The sequence below is a fragment of the Procambarus clarkii genome, chromosome 37 (assembly GCF_040958095.1).
Source record: "Procambarus clarkii isolate CNS0578487 chromosome 37, FALCON_Pclarkii_2.0, whole genome shotgun sequence".
Classification (NCBI taxonomy): domain Eukaryota; kingdom Metazoa; phylum Arthropoda; class Malacostraca; order Decapoda; family Cambaridae; genus Procambarus; species Procambarus clarkii.
The window spans coordinates 37,642,505-37,660,519 of NC_091186.1; the positions used below are offsets into that span (position 1 = coordinate 37,642,505).

General features: G+C 40.5%; 1 protein-coding gene across 1 annotated transcript in view; it reads left to right on the forward strand.

The window, feature by feature from the left end:
* The first annotated feature begins 5,118 nt into the window (after positions 1-5,118).
* LOC123750084 (tripartite motif-containing protein 5-like) overlaps positions 5,119-18,015 on the forward strand; it is a 48,573-nt gene continuing 35,676 nt past the window's right edge. The window contains exon 1 of the mRNA XM_069337397.1: positions 5,119-5,348. The gene's annotated coding sequence lies outside the window, so the exon portion shown is untranslated. The remainder of the gene's footprint in view (positions 5,349-18,015) is intronic.

Consider the following 18,015-nt stretch of genomic DNA (forward strand, 5'->3'; position numbering starts at 1 on the left):
GGGCCTCAGTATTGAGTGAGCCACCAAGCCTGACGCACGCAGCATGAGCTCACAGCACTGCTGTTCAGCTTGTGACCACAGCATCAGCTAAAATTGCCATAATATACATGTTCATGCTATTATTTAGCAATATTATTATTACAGAAGACCCCTGACTGATAAAAATGACCAGGATTCTGATAATAGCAGGATTGTTGTGATAATTAGCACTGTAGTGGGAGGAGTAATCTTGGTGGGGAGGGGGGTAGCGTTGTCTGCCGACTCTGTGTGACCACCTTTTACTGTCTGGACTCACTATTGTATCTGCTCTTATTCTTGTGTTTTGCTTTATCGTGTATCTTGTATCGTGATCCCTCTGCATCTCTATGCACACTGATATTGATCCTGATCAAAATCTTCTGTCTCATATCTATACCAACCAGCACATTGATCATCATTATTGCAAGTATTTCACAGCACACCATGCTAAAAACAAACTCCAAAATAGCACCTATCTATCAGTTTATAACCAAAATGTTAGATCACTTGGTAAACATTTTGACGATTTAAATGCACTACTCACAGCACTAGGTACTAACCTATCGTTCATTATTTTAACAGAAACTTGGCTAAATAAAGACTATACCCAACTCTACAACTTAGCTGGTTATAAAGCCATTCATAACTGTAGGCCTAATAAAAAAGGTGGTGGCACAGCTATATATTACAGAGATACATTTATCTGCAACAGTGTTATTAGTGACAGAGATGACTACTGTGAATATACTTTTGCTCAGTTTACAATTAAATCCCTTAAATCTTCTTTGACTATTGGAGCCATCTATAGATTTCCCAATACTAACATAGCTTCTTTCTCAGACAACCTAAGGAATCTTATTATAAACAACAATCTCAACAAAAACCACATCATTCTGGGAGGAGACTTTAATATTGACCTGGGTCAACAAAATTGCTCTCAAGTTGACTATTTCCTTAACAGCATGAACTCCTGTATGCTAATCCCCACTATCACCAAACCTACCCGAGTCACTCAAACATCAGCCACTATCTTGGACCACATATGGACAAACATAACAGCTCCCCTTGTATCTGGTATAATCTACGACAGAACAACTGACCACTATCCTACCTTTCTCATAGCGAACATGGACATAACACCACCAAAAAGCAAGAAACTTTCATTTAGGCTACACAGTGAATCAGCTTTAGACAATCTTACAGAGGCACTTCACAATATTAACTGGGATTCTGAATTCAATAATACCCATGATATAAATTCATTAGCTAACCTCTTCCTCTCCAAAACTCTAAGCCTCTACAACCTTCATTGTCCCCTTCTTACCAAGCAAGTAACTGACAAAAGATTAAACAATCCATGGCTCACAAGTGGCATTCCCAACTCAATCAACAAGAAACATGAATATGAAAAGAAAGTTAGGATTGGCCTAGTTTCAAAGGAAGTAGCTAAAAGGTACTCATCAATGCTTACCAGTATCATAAGAAAGGCAAAACTTGCATATTATGTGAATAGATTCAATGAAGCAAAAGGCAACATGAAAAACACTTGGAAAACTATCTCTAGTATCCTAGGAACTAAACAACACTCACATAACCAAATAAAACTCTACAAGGATGGGGATATACCGTCAACTGATTTAGAAATGGCAAATGAATTTAATAGTTTCTTTTCATCGGTTGGTGCTAATCTTGCCAGTAAAATCCCACTGACTCAGACACATATTAACACATATCTCTCAGGCAGCTATCCAAACTCTCATCTTCTTTCACCAATCAGCCCGGCAGATGTTGTGTCCATCATACACTCTCTAAAAACCAAGGCAGGGAACACCAGTGAAATTCCCTCCATTGTGTACAAGAGAGCCTCCCATGCCCTTGCCCCACCCATAGCACTACTGTTCAACAAATCTAGTGTCACACCTTCCCTGATATCCTCAAAAAAGCAAGAGTAACGCCAGTCCATAAAGGAGGCAATCCGGCAGACATAAACAATAATAGACCAATATCAAATCTACCCATTCTATCAAAGATATTTGAAAAAATGATTTACAAACAGCTCTATTCCTACCTCGTAAAATTCGACATACTCAGCCCCTGCCAGTTTGGCTTCCGGTCCCAAAAGAGCACCAACGATGCAATCATTAGTCTCCTTGACGTTATCTACTCAGCCCTTGACAAAAATGAGTTTCCGATTGGACTCTTCATTGACCTAAGAAAAGCCTTTGATACTGTTAATCACAACTACCTCTTACTTAAACTCCAGCATTATGGAATCCGAGGCCTTGCCCTTGACTACATCCGATCCTATCTTAGTGACAGACACCAATATGTAACCATCAATGATACAACTTCGTCCACTCTACCAATTACCGTTGGAGTGCCACAGGGCAGCATCTTAGGACCTCTTCTATTTCTTATATATATATAAACGATCTGCCTAATGTCTCTAATATTCTCAAACCTATACTGTTTGCTGACGATACTACTCTTATCTATTCAAACCTCAACCCACATACACTAAATAATGTTGTGAATAATGAATTAAAAAAAGTCCACTTATGGATGTCAACGAACAAACTAACATTAAACATCGAAAAGACTTACTACATCTTATTTGGAAGCAAATCATCAAATGCAATTCAGCTACAGATAGACAACATTAACATCAGTAATAAAGATGATGGCAAGTTTCTTGGCCTATTCCTAGACAAGAGACTCAACTTCAGCACCCACATTCAACACATAACTAAGAAAGTCTCTAAGACAGTTGGTATACTCTCCAAAATCAGATATTATGTTCCTAACTCTGCTCTCCTCTCACTATATTATGCACTAATTTACCCCTATCTTAATTATGGTATCTGTGCATGGGGGTCTACCACTGCAAACCACCTTAAGCCCATCATCACACAGCAAAAATCTGCTATCAGAATGATAACTAACTCGGCTTTCAGACAACACTCAGCTCCCTTGTTTAAATCCCTAAACTTGCTAAATATTAACTCCCTCCACACATTCTCTTGTGTCAACTACATTTACAAAACCCTGTTCTTAAATGCAAACATGCTCTGAAACTCTCCCTGGACAGATGTAATAGGACCCATTATCACCACACCAGAAATAAATATCTCTTTGATATCCCCAGGGTCAAACTTAATCTGTGTAAACACTCTATGCAAATTAAGGGACCTAGTTTATGGAACTCACTCCCTAGTGAATTGAAAAACTGTAAAACTTTTGCCTTATTTAAAAGCAAAGCCAAAAAGTACCTAACTTCATCTTCTTAGTTTCCTACACTGAGCTTTAAATTTGCTCTGTACCTAGTGTTACCCAATCTCCTAATTTTTATGTAATTTCAAACAACCTTATCATTGTGTTCATTGCTGTCTTCTTTTATGTGCTAGCCATATGCTGTATTGTGACTACCAATTTTTGTCAACTACCATTCAAGCTGTCATTGCAACCAATCTTATATTGTTTCTGCTGTATTATGCCTACCAATTTTTTTGTCAACTACCATTCAAGCTGTCATTGCAATCAATGTTAGCTACCTATGTGCTTTAATATACTGTACCTACAATTTTCTCTCATCTTTTTTTCATTTCATGTAATCTGTTATCATTTTTTGTCTATAATTTTGCAAGTATTTACCTCCTTAAAATTTTCTTAGATTAAGGACCTGCCCGAAACGCTGCGCGTGCTAGTGGCTTTACAAGACTGTAATTACCATATTTGTATCCTCACATTCCTTATGTACATTCTTGTATATGCATAAATAAAATAAAATAAATACCAGCTAAGTTGTTCACTATGGTAAACAAAACTTTTTATGGACTTTTTATTGATTTTATGGACTGGGAAGCTAGCTTGAAGAGAATTTTTCGCTGGTTTAGACATAATGGATTCTTTTTGCCTGCTCTGTAGGCAACAATGTCGGTTTTATTTAGTGACACGCAATTCGTCTTTTATGAGAGCATGAACTATTTCAATACACTTTTCACCTTCACGTTCCACAGGAATATTTTGGGACGACACAATAACATAGTCAAGCAGCTTTTGCTGGTCCTGTTCATCCTAGGAGATGGAATGTTGGGCAGATGACACATTTGCAGATGACACTAAGATCTATGATAAAGAAGGAAGTGAAAGTGATATTGAGACCTTACAAAGAGATCTACATGAACTCCACCAATGGTCAGATGACTGGCAAATGCTCTTTAATGTCGATAAATGCAAGACCTTGCCTGTAGGGCATAACATTCCACGTCACAACTACCAAATTGCCCACACTACCTTACAACAGATAGATGAAGAATGCGACATTGGAATCAGAATCCATCATTCACTAAAAGTTGCACAACAAGTGGGAGCGGCAGTAAAAAAAGCGAACCAAATCTTGGGAATAATTAAGCGTGCCTTTACCTTCAAGTAAACTAAAGTAGTCCTTCAATTGTATAAGTCTCTGGTACGTGCGCCCCCACCTGGATTATTGCATGCAGGCATTGAGACCTTATCTTCAGAAAGACATAGCTGCTCTGGAGAAGATGCAACACCGGGCAACAAAAATCATACCAGAGCTTAGTCATCTCTCGTATCAGGAAGGGTTGAGGGCCACTGGCCAAACACTGCAAATCAGGCATGACAGACAGGGCGGAGCTCATCGAAACACTTAAAATACTAACTAATTTGGACGATGTTGATCCGGACACTTTCTTCACAAGGTCAGATGTAACACGAACGAGGAGCAACGGGTTCAAGCTCAACAAGCCACAATGTAGGACAGAAAACAGGAGAGGCTTTTTCACCCGTATGGTTGTAAACCCGTGGAACAGCCTACCAGCCAAGGAGTAGATAAGGTAAACGCCAAAACTCTACTGGGTTTTAAAATAGATAGAAAAGATCATTCGGGCAAACGGGAAGGACTTTTGAGAAGCCGCCAGCTTCCTGTCCTCGTCAAAGTCACTAGTATTAATAGCTTTTAGGTAATTTCAGCTAAATTATATGTCGAAAAACAAATCAGTAACCAAAGAAACTGGGAAGAGCACCGTGGCGGGTAAGCGAGCGAGCGAGTGACGTCATCACAACAAAGGTTGCTATGCGACGTCTCCACGACTCGTGAAGTTCGCATGTCTTAAAGACCTGTGTCCACAATACCCGCCAAATTGTCCCTCCCACAGTACTCTCAGGACACTTATGGCAGTGTAAGTGTGTGGTGAGGCCACACCACTGAAGACATTGAGGATATACCACGAGGGAGAGACAAAACTGTTGAAGGAATGCGTCACTGGCTCCACCTGACCACCTTGTCCCTCGCACTCTCATCGTCCTCCGTAAGTACTTGAGTACTTTCTGCTCCACCATTGTCTTACAACTCAACATGTAATTGTTGAGGTGTGGAAATAGGCCTATGGAATTGTTGGGGTGTGGACGTAGGCCAATGGAATTGTTGGGGTAAATTATATGCCTGGCATTGTTAGGGGTGTGGACATTGTCCTATCGAATAATGATAATTGTTATTATAATAATAATAATAATAATGAGAAAATCTACTGGGACTGTATGGTGTTGCAAACCCATGACCAAGGCATTGCCAGCTGCATACTCTACCACTGTACCACCACTGACTTCCTAAGTCTTACAATCAGATTTCTACTGATATCACAGGAAGTCTGTGATATCCTGAAATCACAGGAAGTCCTGAAGCCAGTCCAAGTTTTACGTAAGACCCCTAAGCACTCGGGTAAAGGGGTAAAGTATTGTAGTTGAAAACCCTATGCCCAACTTCAGATACACAGAAAATCACACTAAGGTGATATACATCAATGAACATTCCACTGAGGCTGTGAGGTAACGCAAACATTGCAGGTTCGCATTGCCTCACTGCTCGAGTGAATTTTCTCATTGATGTAGTGTACATATATCATGTTAGTGTGATTTTCTGTGTAAATAATAATAATAATATTATTATTTATTCAAAAGATTGTGTGTACTAAGAACATAAGAGTATTGTTCAATTGAAGGGACAGGAGTTACACATACTAATGAAGCCACTATTATGCAAAGCCTTTCGGGCAAAATTAATAATATAGAAATTTTTTAATTAATGTTGTGACGGGGTAAAACACTTAATACTATTAGAGAAGTAAGTTAACAAAATGAGTGTTCAAGGAAAATTAAAAATTAATGCAAAGGTGATACTTACAGATGACAAGCATAGACTATTACATTATGGAGTCAGTAGTTCTAGCAACAGTACAGTAGTTTATTTACATTAATTACAGGATGGAAATACAAGGTCTAATTCAGAAAAGTAAGTGAACTGCTCCTCATAACATTTTTTTGGAACATATCAGAACGTAGAGTAACATACTATAATTTAAGGTTAATGGGACAAACACTTACAAATAACCAAGATCATAAAGGACACGAGTAAACACTTTATCAAAGAAATGCATGAAATTAGATGACATTAAATGTAGACAGTAAATGTAGAAATTAAATGAGTAATACAGTGTCCTCACTTGAACTATATGAGGCATGGCCAATTCGTTCCAGTGTGGAATTCATTCCATCCGTCCAGCTCCAGCAACCCCCTTCCCCCCAAAAAATACAATCACATTAATACATATGCCAGTACACATTTGCCTTATGAAAAATTTAAATAACAAAGAATTTGTATTGCAATGAGTGCTGGTAAGGTGTGTCCTTACCAGTTGAGTTGTGTAGTGCAAACTTTGTTAGCCTCAATATCCTGAGTGCCACACATATGATATGAATATAAGTGTTTAAAGAACAGTAACTTTTCTAACAAATATACATTATACACTACAGTCTGTACATAAAGTACGGACCACAAGAATCACACTACTGCAGTACACGTATATTACTTAAACTATACTTTGTGCATTTAATGTCATTAGAACTGTGCTGTACAGCTCAATTGGCACTCCCAGGTAAGTTATGTCTAGTGCTGGGTGCTGGTCCAGTTGCCTGGGCATCCTTGGAAGGTGAGTCCTTGCTAGTGCTGGGTGCTGCTCCAGTTGCCTGGGCATCCTCAGAAGGTGAGTCCTTGCTAGTGCTGGGTGCTGGTCCAGTTGCCTGGGCATCCTCAGAAGGTGTCCTTGCTAGTGCTGGGTGCTGGTCCAGTTGCCTGGACATCCTCAGAAGGTGAGTCCTTGCTAGTGCTGGGTGCTGGTCCAGTTGCCTGGGCATCCTCGGATCGTGAGTCCTTGCTAGTGCTGGGTGCTGGTCCAGTTGCCTGGACATCCTCAGAAGGTGAGTCCTTGCTAGTGCTGAGTGCTGGTCCAGTTGCCTGGGCATCCTCGGATCGTGAGTCCTTGCTAGTGCTGGGTGCTGGTCCTGTAGGCCTACTGTGAAATCGTACCAAAAACTTTGGAATCTTAGTTTGTTTCTTTGTTGTGAGCTTCATTATAATATCTTTCATGTCCTTTAGGTGCAGGTAATAATCTGTCAGCTCTTCATTATCAGTTACAGCAACCAAATCGAGCAGATCATTAACCTTTTGCAATGATGCAGCATATGGAATAGGTAATGCACTATCATCTTTCTCTTCCACATCCTCATCATTATTACCAGTAACAGACTGGATAATCTAATCATCAGTTAATTCACTATAACCTGGATCATCAGTATCATTATCTAACCACTCATTCTCATCAGAAAGTTGTAAATCTTCCTCACTTGCATCTATGAATGTCTCAAAAATTGCATTATCAAAGCCCTCAAAAGCACAGTCATCTTCATTCTAACCAGGTACTGGACTCAGAATTTTATTCCATGCATTCTTTAACCCCTAAGCTGCTTTGGGCTATTTGGCTTACAACACCCACAGGCACAACAACAAAAATAACAAAATTATTTTGTCTTAAAAAAGTGTTCATTTGTGTTACCTGAGCACGGGAAAAATAATAAAAAAAATTGTAAGTGGCATATTTTGGCCGCAGTAGGGTGGGGGGAAAGTCTGGCAAAAAAAGAGGTGTTGACAAAGCAAGTGTCGGAGGCGGTCTGCTTCGCCCCAGCTGTCAGGTGGAAGTTGCCACAAAGATGATATTACCTAATTATTTCAATGTCTCTGATTTTTTCTTAGTTTTTTTGCAGTAATATTATTCAATAGTGTGTAGTGTGATATATTTATATAATAAAATGTGTGAATCATTGCTGCATTCAAAATTATGGTGTGCATATTATTGATTCAATTATTATGTTCATAAAACAATGAACAAATACTTTTGCAGTTATTACACTATATACACACAGGTTATATATAAGTATCTGCATGTTTTGTTCACCGTAATGAACCACAAAGTTGATATGGTGAGTCAAAAAGCCACGAGAAGTGGCCACCACATACCAGCCACTCGTCACTCACTCACTCAAAAACTCCTCACGCGTTCATCTAAGCTGGCATAGTGCACAAAGAGCATAGTGGCCACCCTTACACAGCATGACAAGTCAGGAAGATGACGCCACCTCCCTCACCAAAATGGCTTCTCCCAACACTCCTTTTGCTGTTATTACACAATATATATATGTTATATATAAGTATCTACATTTGTAATTATCTAAGTATAATTGCCTTAGTGTAGTTAAAGGATAAGAGCTATGCTCGTGGTGTCCCCTCTTCCCAGCACTCTTTGTCATATAACGCTTTGAAACTACTGACGGTCCTGATCTCCACCACCATTTTGCCTAACTTGTTCCAACCGTCTACCACTAAGTTTGCAAAAGTAAATTTTCTTATATTTCTTCGGCATCTGTGTTCAGTTAGTTTAAATCTATGACCTCTTGTTATTGAGGTTCCAGGTCTCGGGAAATCTTCCCTATCAATTTTATCAATTCCTGTTATTATTTTGTACGTAGTGATCATATCACCTCTTCTCCTTCTGTCCTCTAGTTTTGGCATATTTAATGCCTCTAACCCTCTCATCATAGTTCTTGTCCTTCAGTTCTGGGAGCCACTTAGTGCCATGTCTTTGCATGTTTTCCAGTTTGTTGATGTGCTTCTTAAGATATGGGCACCATACAATCGCTGTATATTCCAGCTTTGGTCTAACAAGTTGTGAACAATTTCTTTAATATTTCACCATCTATGTATTTAAAAGCAATTCTGAAGTTAGAAAGTGTAGCATAGGCCCCTCGCACAATATTCTTAATGTGATCCTCAGGTGATAGTTTGTATCTAGAAGTACCCCTGGATTTCTTTCTTTATCAGACTTCTTTAAAGATTTCTCACATAATTTATAAGTTGTGTGGGGGGGGGGGGTCTATGTTCTCCTATTCCACATTCCATAACATGTCATTTATTTACATTAAATTCCATTTGCCAAGCGGTGCTCCATATACTTATTCTGTCCAGGTCTTCATGAAGGATATGACACTCGTCTAAGTTACTTTTCTTCCCTATTATCTTAGCATCATCAGCAAACATGTTCATATAATTCTGTATTCCATCTGGTAGAGCGTTAATGTAGACAATGAACATTACCGGTGCATGAACTGAACCCTGTGGTACTCCGCTTGTGACATTTCTCCAGTCCGATGCACTTCTTCTTATTACTGCCCTCATTTTTCTATCAAATTTTTTTTCATCCATGTTAGCAGCTTACCTGTCACCCCTCCAATGTGTTCCAGTTTCCAGAACAACTTCTTATGTGGAACTATGCCGAAAGCCTTTTTTTAGGTCCAGATAGATGCAGTCAACTCAACCATCTCTTTCCTGTAAAATCTCTGTGGCTCGATCATAGAAACTGAGTAAATTTGTTACACAGGATCTTCCAGACTGAAAACCATACTGACGGTCTGATTTTATATCGTTTGTCTCCAGGTGTTTTGACTATTACACTTGTCAACGATACGGGTTTATAATTGAGGGGGTGTTCCCTGCCGCCACTTTTGTAGATTGGAACTATGTTGGCCTTTTTCCACGCATCTGCTACGACTCCTGTACACAGGGATGCCTGAAAATCAGGTGAAGTGGAATGTTGAGCTCAGATGCACATTCTCTCAGAACCCCATGGTGAAACTCCATCTGGGCCAACTGCTTTGTTCTTACTTAGCTCCTTGAGAATATTTTACACTTGGTCTCTAGACAACTCTTTATGCTCTATGTTGTTCTCTGGAAGTCTTATTTATGTCTGGTTCTCTGAAGATTTCATTTTGTATAAACACACTTTGGAACTTTTCGTTTAATGTTTCACACATTTCCTTATCATTTTCCGTGAATCTGTTTCCCATTTTCAACCTCTGGATATTATCCTTTACCTGCAATTTGTTTTTTATGAATTTGTAGAATAGGCCTAGTTATGTTTTTCATTTGTCCTCTATCCCTTTTTCAAAATTTCTTTCTGCTTCTCTCCTTGTAGTTGCTGTGTAATTGTTTCTTGTACCTTTGTTTCACTGGTATATTTGAGGGTTAGGCCTCTTCCTATATTGATTCCATTTTTATGTCTTTTGGTCTTTGGCCCTCTCGCAATTTCTGTTGAACCAATCCTGTTTTCTGGCCCCTGCATCTCTGTTTAGGTATGAATGTTTGTGTGCCTTCATCCTATATTTTGCAAAATTTGGCATACGTCTCATTTACTTAACCTGGCTAGCAACAAGTCTGTCCAATTACACTCATTAACATTTTTTTTTAAGTTCTCCATAGTGTCCTCTCTTGAAATCAAGTTTATCGACTTTTTCAATGTCCCCATTTTCTTCTAGGTGATATCTTAAGGCATATTTAATGTCTAACATGACATGATCACTCTTTCCCAAGGGTGTTACCATAGCGAGCCACTAAGCTTGTTTGGTGATGGCAGACAGTAACAAGTGGCACCACACAACTGATGTTCCCCTCCCTCTCTCAGTGGTTCAATGCCAGACACACTAACATTTCTCCTTCAAGTACAGTATACTGTTTGTGGTGTTATTACACTATATACACACATCTATATAAATAAAAATGGAAATGTTCGTTTGTTCAAAATCGCTTATCTCCAAGAGTTCTTCACCGATTGCCTTGAAATTTTCACACAACGTTCCCTTCGCATCCGAGCGGGTTTTTATATACATACTATATAGATGTCACATCTGTGACAGGAAAAAACATGCTTTTTTTGAAAAGCAGTGTTTTTCGGGTGTTTTTCATATGAGGGAAATCTTCGAAACCTCTTTATTGATTGCTTTGAAATTTTGACACAACATTGCATTCGAATAGGCGAGTGTTTTTACATACCTACTATATACATGCCTCAACTGTGATAGGGAAAAACATGCTTTTTTTGAAAAACAGCGCCATCTGTAGGACGTAAGAGCAACACAAGCTGTAATCTCTGAAAGTTCTACGCTAATTGCTTTGAAATTTTAGCACAATGTTCCATTCGAATACATGCGTGTTTTTATGTACCTACTGTTTAGGTGCCGCACCTGTGACAGGTAAAAACGTGCGTTTTTTGAAAAGCAGCGCCATCAGTTGCATGCAAGAGCAACACAAGATATACAAAATATGTTACGATGACATTTCAATGTTTCCGATTGCATTGATAAATTGAATTTTCATAGATTTTTATTTATTTTCATTTTGATTTAATTATTTTGTGTGACGTTGCATTGGAATTGAGCTGTGTTGTTTACCATACCGTTTATTTCGTGGGTATACAGTTGCTTATTTTTTTCTTTTTTCATTGTTTTTCATTTCATATTTTTAACTATTATTAGTTTTCAGTGCAATTGATGGTGAAATTGAGCTGTGTCGATTGATCTGTTTGAATTGAAATATTTCTTTAGTATTTTTTGTTTTTGTTTTGAAAACAAGAAAATGGACAACACGTTTATTTCAAAACTGCAAATGTACAACAAACGGCTATGAATCCATCGGCTACAACGTTAACTGCTTTCTTCACGTTATGTCAAAATGACGAGTTTGCGAAAACACTGCTGTATTCGGAAGTGCATACGTATTACACATGGAATGCCAGTAGAAAATCATTTGAACGACGCAAACGAGGAGACCGAGTCGACGGACAACCTGGCATATTCAAATAAACTACGATAGGCAGACTATACACCATGCATCCCAATCAAGATGAAGGCTTCTTTCTTCGCATGCTGTTGGTAAATGTGCCCGGTTCAACGTCTTTTCAGCCACTGAGATATGTCAACGGCGTAACACATGTCACATTCCGTAATGCATGTCAAGCTGGAAGTTTATTGGAGAACGACCGACACTGGGATGTATGCATTAATGACGCGTCCAACACGTTACATCCAAATCAAATTTATACAGTTTGCAATCATATTGACCGCCTGCTCTCCTTCATCTCCAACAGAGTTATGGGAGAAATATAAATTGCACATGGTTGAAGATATTATCTGTTGAATATGAAGGAAAATTCAGATATGAACTTGGATTTCACAGCGGAAATCTACAACAAAGCGTTGATAATGATTGAAGATTTGTGCTTAGAATTCGCGAACAAAGTTCTAAATCAATTGGAAATTTAATCACCGAATCGATCTGCTGCTGCTTCGTTCGATGTAGAATTGCGTCGTGAACAAAATTACAACATGAGTGATCTGTTGTCGTATGTGCAATCAAATATTCCTAAGCTAAACGCTTGAGCGAAAAGGCATTTACAATCGAATACTGTAACCCCGCGCTTATCCGAGATTCGAACATCCGGAAAATGCCCTTATACGGCCAAAATCGTGACCGGATAAAGTTCTCAATATCCAGCCAAAATGGCTACAGGAACCGGATAAAAGTGGGTTTGGCCAGATGAAAATTCGGTCGTACCGTATTAATCTCGTCTGCCTGTGGCTCTAGACGCATGGTGGAGGAGGGGGTGGGGTGGGTGGGTGGTGTCGTGAGGGTGGGAAGGGAGCGTCGGGAGGGACCACCTGGGTACAGGAATTACCATTAATTTTAGAAAAATTAATCATAGCCAAAAACAAATGAAATAAGTACTTGTAATTATGTAATAACAAAATAAATAAGTTTCCTAAAAGCAATGTGATGTGCACAGGCTGAAGTTTCCTTAAAAAAATATTGAGTTTTTTTTCCTCCTGGTGGCCTACGTAACGTACTATAACTGCCCCAAGTGGACCCGTCCAACACTGGTCAACCCATGTGTGGTCCCGTCCCTCGTGTTATACCACAGTGCTGCGCCATTAGTGAAATATTTTTTTAAATAACTTTTCTATTTTCATAGTAACTTTGAACACTTTTGGCCAAGACTATGTCTGGTAGCAGCATCAATCGTTGTGGAGGTGTTAAGAGGAAGAAAGTTGTCCTAACAATTAAAGACAAGTTACTGTTATACACCTCAACCAGTGCGGCGTCACAGTGCTGCGCCATTAGTGAAATATTTTTTTAAATAACTTTTCTATTTTCATAGTAACTTTAAACATTTTTGGCCAAGACTATGTCTGGTAGCAGCATCAATCGTTCTGGAGGTGTTAAGAGGAAGAAGGTTGTCCTAGCAATTAAAGACAAGTTACGGGTTGTTCAACAAGTGAGGCGCCACAGGCAAGCCAAGCGCCTTCAACAAGTGAGGCGCAAGCAAGCGCCATCAACAAGTGAGGCGTCACAGGCAAGCCAAGCGCATTCAACAAGTGAGGCGCCACAGGGAAGCCAAGTGCCTTCAACAAGTGAGGCGCCACAGGCGAGCCAAGCGCCTTCAACAAGTGAGGCACCACAGGCGAGCCAAGCGCCTTCAACAAGTGAGGCGCCACAGGCAAGCCAAGCGCCTTCAACAAGTGAGGCAAGCAAGCACCTTCAACAAGTGAGGCTTCACAGGCAAGCCAAATGCCTTCAACAAGTGAGGCTTCACAGGCAAGCCAAATGCCTTCAACAAGTGAGGCTTCACAGGCAAGCCAAGCGCCTTCAACAAGTGAGGTGCAAGCAAGCGCATTTAACAAGTGAGGCGTCACAGGCAAGCCAAGCGCCTTCAACAAGTGAGGCGCATGCAAGCGCCTTCAACAAGTGAGGCCTCACAGGCAACCCAAATGCCTTCAACCAGTGAAGCTTCAGCAGCTGGCAGTCAATACTAACTTTGCTTAACCCTTAAACTGCTAGGGGCCCAAATGGAATTCACACCCACGGGCGCAACAAAAAAAAAAATCCAAAAAATTCTTTCATCTTATAGAAGTGTTCATTTTTGTTCTCTGATCACAGAAAAAATAACAAAAAAATCGTAGGTGGCATATTTTAGCCGCAATAGGGTAGGGAAGTGTGACGAAAAAGGGGCGTTGGCAGAGCCTTTGCCAGACGAGGTCTACTCCGCTCGAGCTGTCAGACAGCAGTTGCCACAAATATATTATTACCTAATTATTTCAATGTCTCTGATTTTTTCTTAGTTTTTTTGCAGTAATATTATTCCATACAGTGAATTGTGGTATATTATAAAATGTGTGAACCATCTCTGTATTCAAAATTATGGTGTGCATATTAGTGATTCAATTATTATGTTCATAAAACAATAAACAAATAGTTTTGCTGGTGTTACACTATATACACAGGTTATGTATAAGTATCTGCATATTTTGTACACCATAACAAACTACTAAGTTGGTCTTGTGAGTCAAAAAGCAACGAGGAGTGACCACCAAACACCAGCGAGCCACTCACTGCCACCCTCACTGGCACTCACTGCCTCCCTCAACACCACCTCACTCACCCTCATTCACCTCCCACAATACTGTTTTTGTATTTATTCACTATATACAGACGTTATATATACGTATTTACATGCTTTGTTCACCATAACTGTACATCTAAGCTTGTATGGCGAGTAAAGGCACAGACGTAGCTACTCACTCAGCTGATCGGCGGCCGCCCTCAAGGCCAGACGCACTAATATTTGTCCTCCAACAATATTGTTTGTGGTGTTATTACGCTATATACACACATTATATATAAGTATCTACCTGGTTTTATTCACCATACCTGTACAAATAAGCTGGTATGGTGCCCAAAGACCATAGTGGCCATCAGTAAACACTATGTCAAGTCGTGCAGACGACGCTCCTCCCTCACCAAAATGGCGGCTCCCAACCTTCTCCTCTCGCTGTTATCTCACACTATACACACGTTATATATAAGTATCTACATTTGTGTTCACCATAGCGAACCACTAAGCTGGTATGGTGAGTGCAGTCAATTAATGGTGGCCACACACAGTCAGAAGACGACGCCACAACCCTCCCTCCCACAGCCTTACTCCTCCCTCCATGGAGCACAGCGCTAAATATCACCACAATCCTGCTATTATCAGAATCCTGGTCAGTTTTATCACAGTCAGGGGGCTTCAGGGGGCAATCACTGCTAAATAATAGCAGTATCATTTATATTATGGTATTTGTAGGCGATGCTGTGGTCAAAAGCTGAACAGCGGTGCTGTGAGCTCGTGCTGCGTGCGCCAGCCTTGGTGGCTTGCTCAATACTGACGCTGTAACACCCAAGAATGTTGGCCTAGATTTTTTTTCTAGGTGGCATCTGGCAACTATCGGTCGTGGCTGTACTATAGCTGCCCCTATCCCAGGCGGGGCATTTAAATTATAGCGCTAGACACGAAATCATATATAAATGATGTGCGCGGTTTCGGTTTTGTCACCGATATCATTTATATATGATATACGCGGTTTGAGAGTTAATGAACTGTACAGTAATTTTAAAGTGTTAATTTTAGTGTTGTGTTAGTATAGGTTACGTAAATTTTTAAGAATTCTTAACTTCAAGATGTGTGGCATCAATCAAGAAGACGAACACCAACAAGGTAAGTTGAGGTTTCTAGTTGAATATTTAATAATTATGTGTGGCAAGGCAATTCAAATTATGTTGTTTGTAGTTTAAAAATAGTTGGAAATGGTCACTTTTAGACTCGTAGGTGAAAAAGTACTATTATCCGAAAAATGTGATAATCCAGCTGGGGATCCTTCCCATATAGTCTGGATGATCGAGTGGAGACAGTAATTCAAACTGTCAATAACGGGTTTGGAGAAATCTTCTTAGATGTGCCAGGAGTAACTGTAAATCCTTCCTAATTAGATTGATTCTGGCAGCATTTCGATCCAAAATGGCATAACCTTAGCTCTTGCATCGTCCGTAATAGCTGCGACATTGTTACCAGGTGGAAGAACTGCTACTTCGGCTTGTTACCAGGTGGAAGAACTGCTACTTCGGCTTTGAAATTGCCACTGAACATGCAATTCATTGAAACTCCCACGTGCAACATTTCCAAAGCATCCTGCATGGGAAAAGTATTGCAGAAATGTAAACTTATTGTTTGGGTTGAATGCACAATGGCCCACAAAAAATCACTCAAGGCTCTTGATCGATCATTGTAAGATTTGCGTGGAAACATCAGACCATTTGGGAATGCATTAATGTTGCTTGCAGGAGATTTCAGGCAAACATTACCTGTAATTCCTCGATAGAAGTCCGTCGACACTGTTGAGAAAGCAGATGAAGCGGTTAGTTATCCAACAGAATTTTTGAATTCTCTCGCTCTGCCAGGGATACTATCACACGTACGGCAATTGAAAATCTGCGTGCCAATTATCATGTTGCGAAATATCAATCGGCTAAAGCTTTGCAACGCCATGCACCTTGCAGTAAAAAAATGAATCAGCAACGTCGTAGAAGCAACAATCTTGACAGGACCTTTCAGTGGTGAAGATGTCCTCATTCCTCGCATTCTTATGATTCCAACAGATATGCCATGCAGGCGATGAGTCACAATAACGTGGCTGAAGTATGTTGACCAGACCACACACTAGAAATTGAAGGGACAACGACGTTTCGGTCCGTCCTGGACCATTCTCAAGTCGATTGTGATGAGGACAGGTAGGGACAGGCATTAAATAGGCAAGAGAGAGCTGAGGAGGAAAGTCAGGTGTAGGGGATAGTAGTAATGAGAACTGCAGCAGGCCTATTGGCCCATACGAGGCAGCTCCTATTATAACCACCGAAGGAGATAGTAATAGGAATAAGAGGAGGATAGCAAGGGAGCGTAGAAGACAATGAACAGAAAAAGGGAGAAGAGAGAAAGAAAGAAATGGAAGGGGGAAAGCTTATGTTAAGTCACGTTTGTTAGAAAGATTAGAGCATTTAAGTATATACTGTGAAAGGGAAGAGTCCACAGCAACAAAGCCAGGACTCAAGTTCATGTTGGGTACATTGTTAATAAGAGCCGATTCTACAAGACGGCGTCTGTGTAGAGTAGAGGCAGGAAAGATTATTTTGGAGGAAGACTTGGTGGCATACTTGCCACCAAAGGGTCAGTGAGTACATGGCTGGTGCCCGCGTGGGAGAGGGGAGACGCTAGCAACGTCTGACCTCTGGGGTCAACCGGCGCGATGGACAATAACAGCTATGACGTGGTCGTGACGTGTTCATGACGTCACTCCTGCTACTGCTCATCGAACGAGCTAATATGATTGGTTCCCGCTCATTTGCTGCAATGCCATTGGTCAAAATGTAATCCCCTTGTGTGTGCCACAAGATGCCCTGAGCTTCAGGCATTCTTGTGAGGGATCTCTAGCAAAGTGGACGTGTTCTGTTCTACCGGCCAATAGACTGAACACCGTCTATTCCTCACCGTCAAGTTAACTCAGCATCTGAAGATTATACAATACACCCGCCCAGAATCACGGGTTGTGAATATAGTATTCAGAAGCCTAAAGTGACAAATCTCCAGAGTGAAACAGACTGGTATCAGGTAACCCCTGGTGACAAAGATCGTTGTGAGTGACTTAGAGTGAACTAAGGCAGTGCCTCCGCCTAAGTAACCTGTGTGTGACTTTATCACAAGTGTACCTGCATGGTACCACAGCCGTCACTCGTCCCGAGCGTGCACCTCAGTACCTCTGTACCTCAGAACCTCGAGGCGCCCGCCGCCGCCCTCACACTACTACGTGACGTCACCACCTTGCTCATCGCCAGTGCCAGTGGGTGCGCGTGTGTTAAGCACACAGCCCGCCCTACTGCAAGTACCC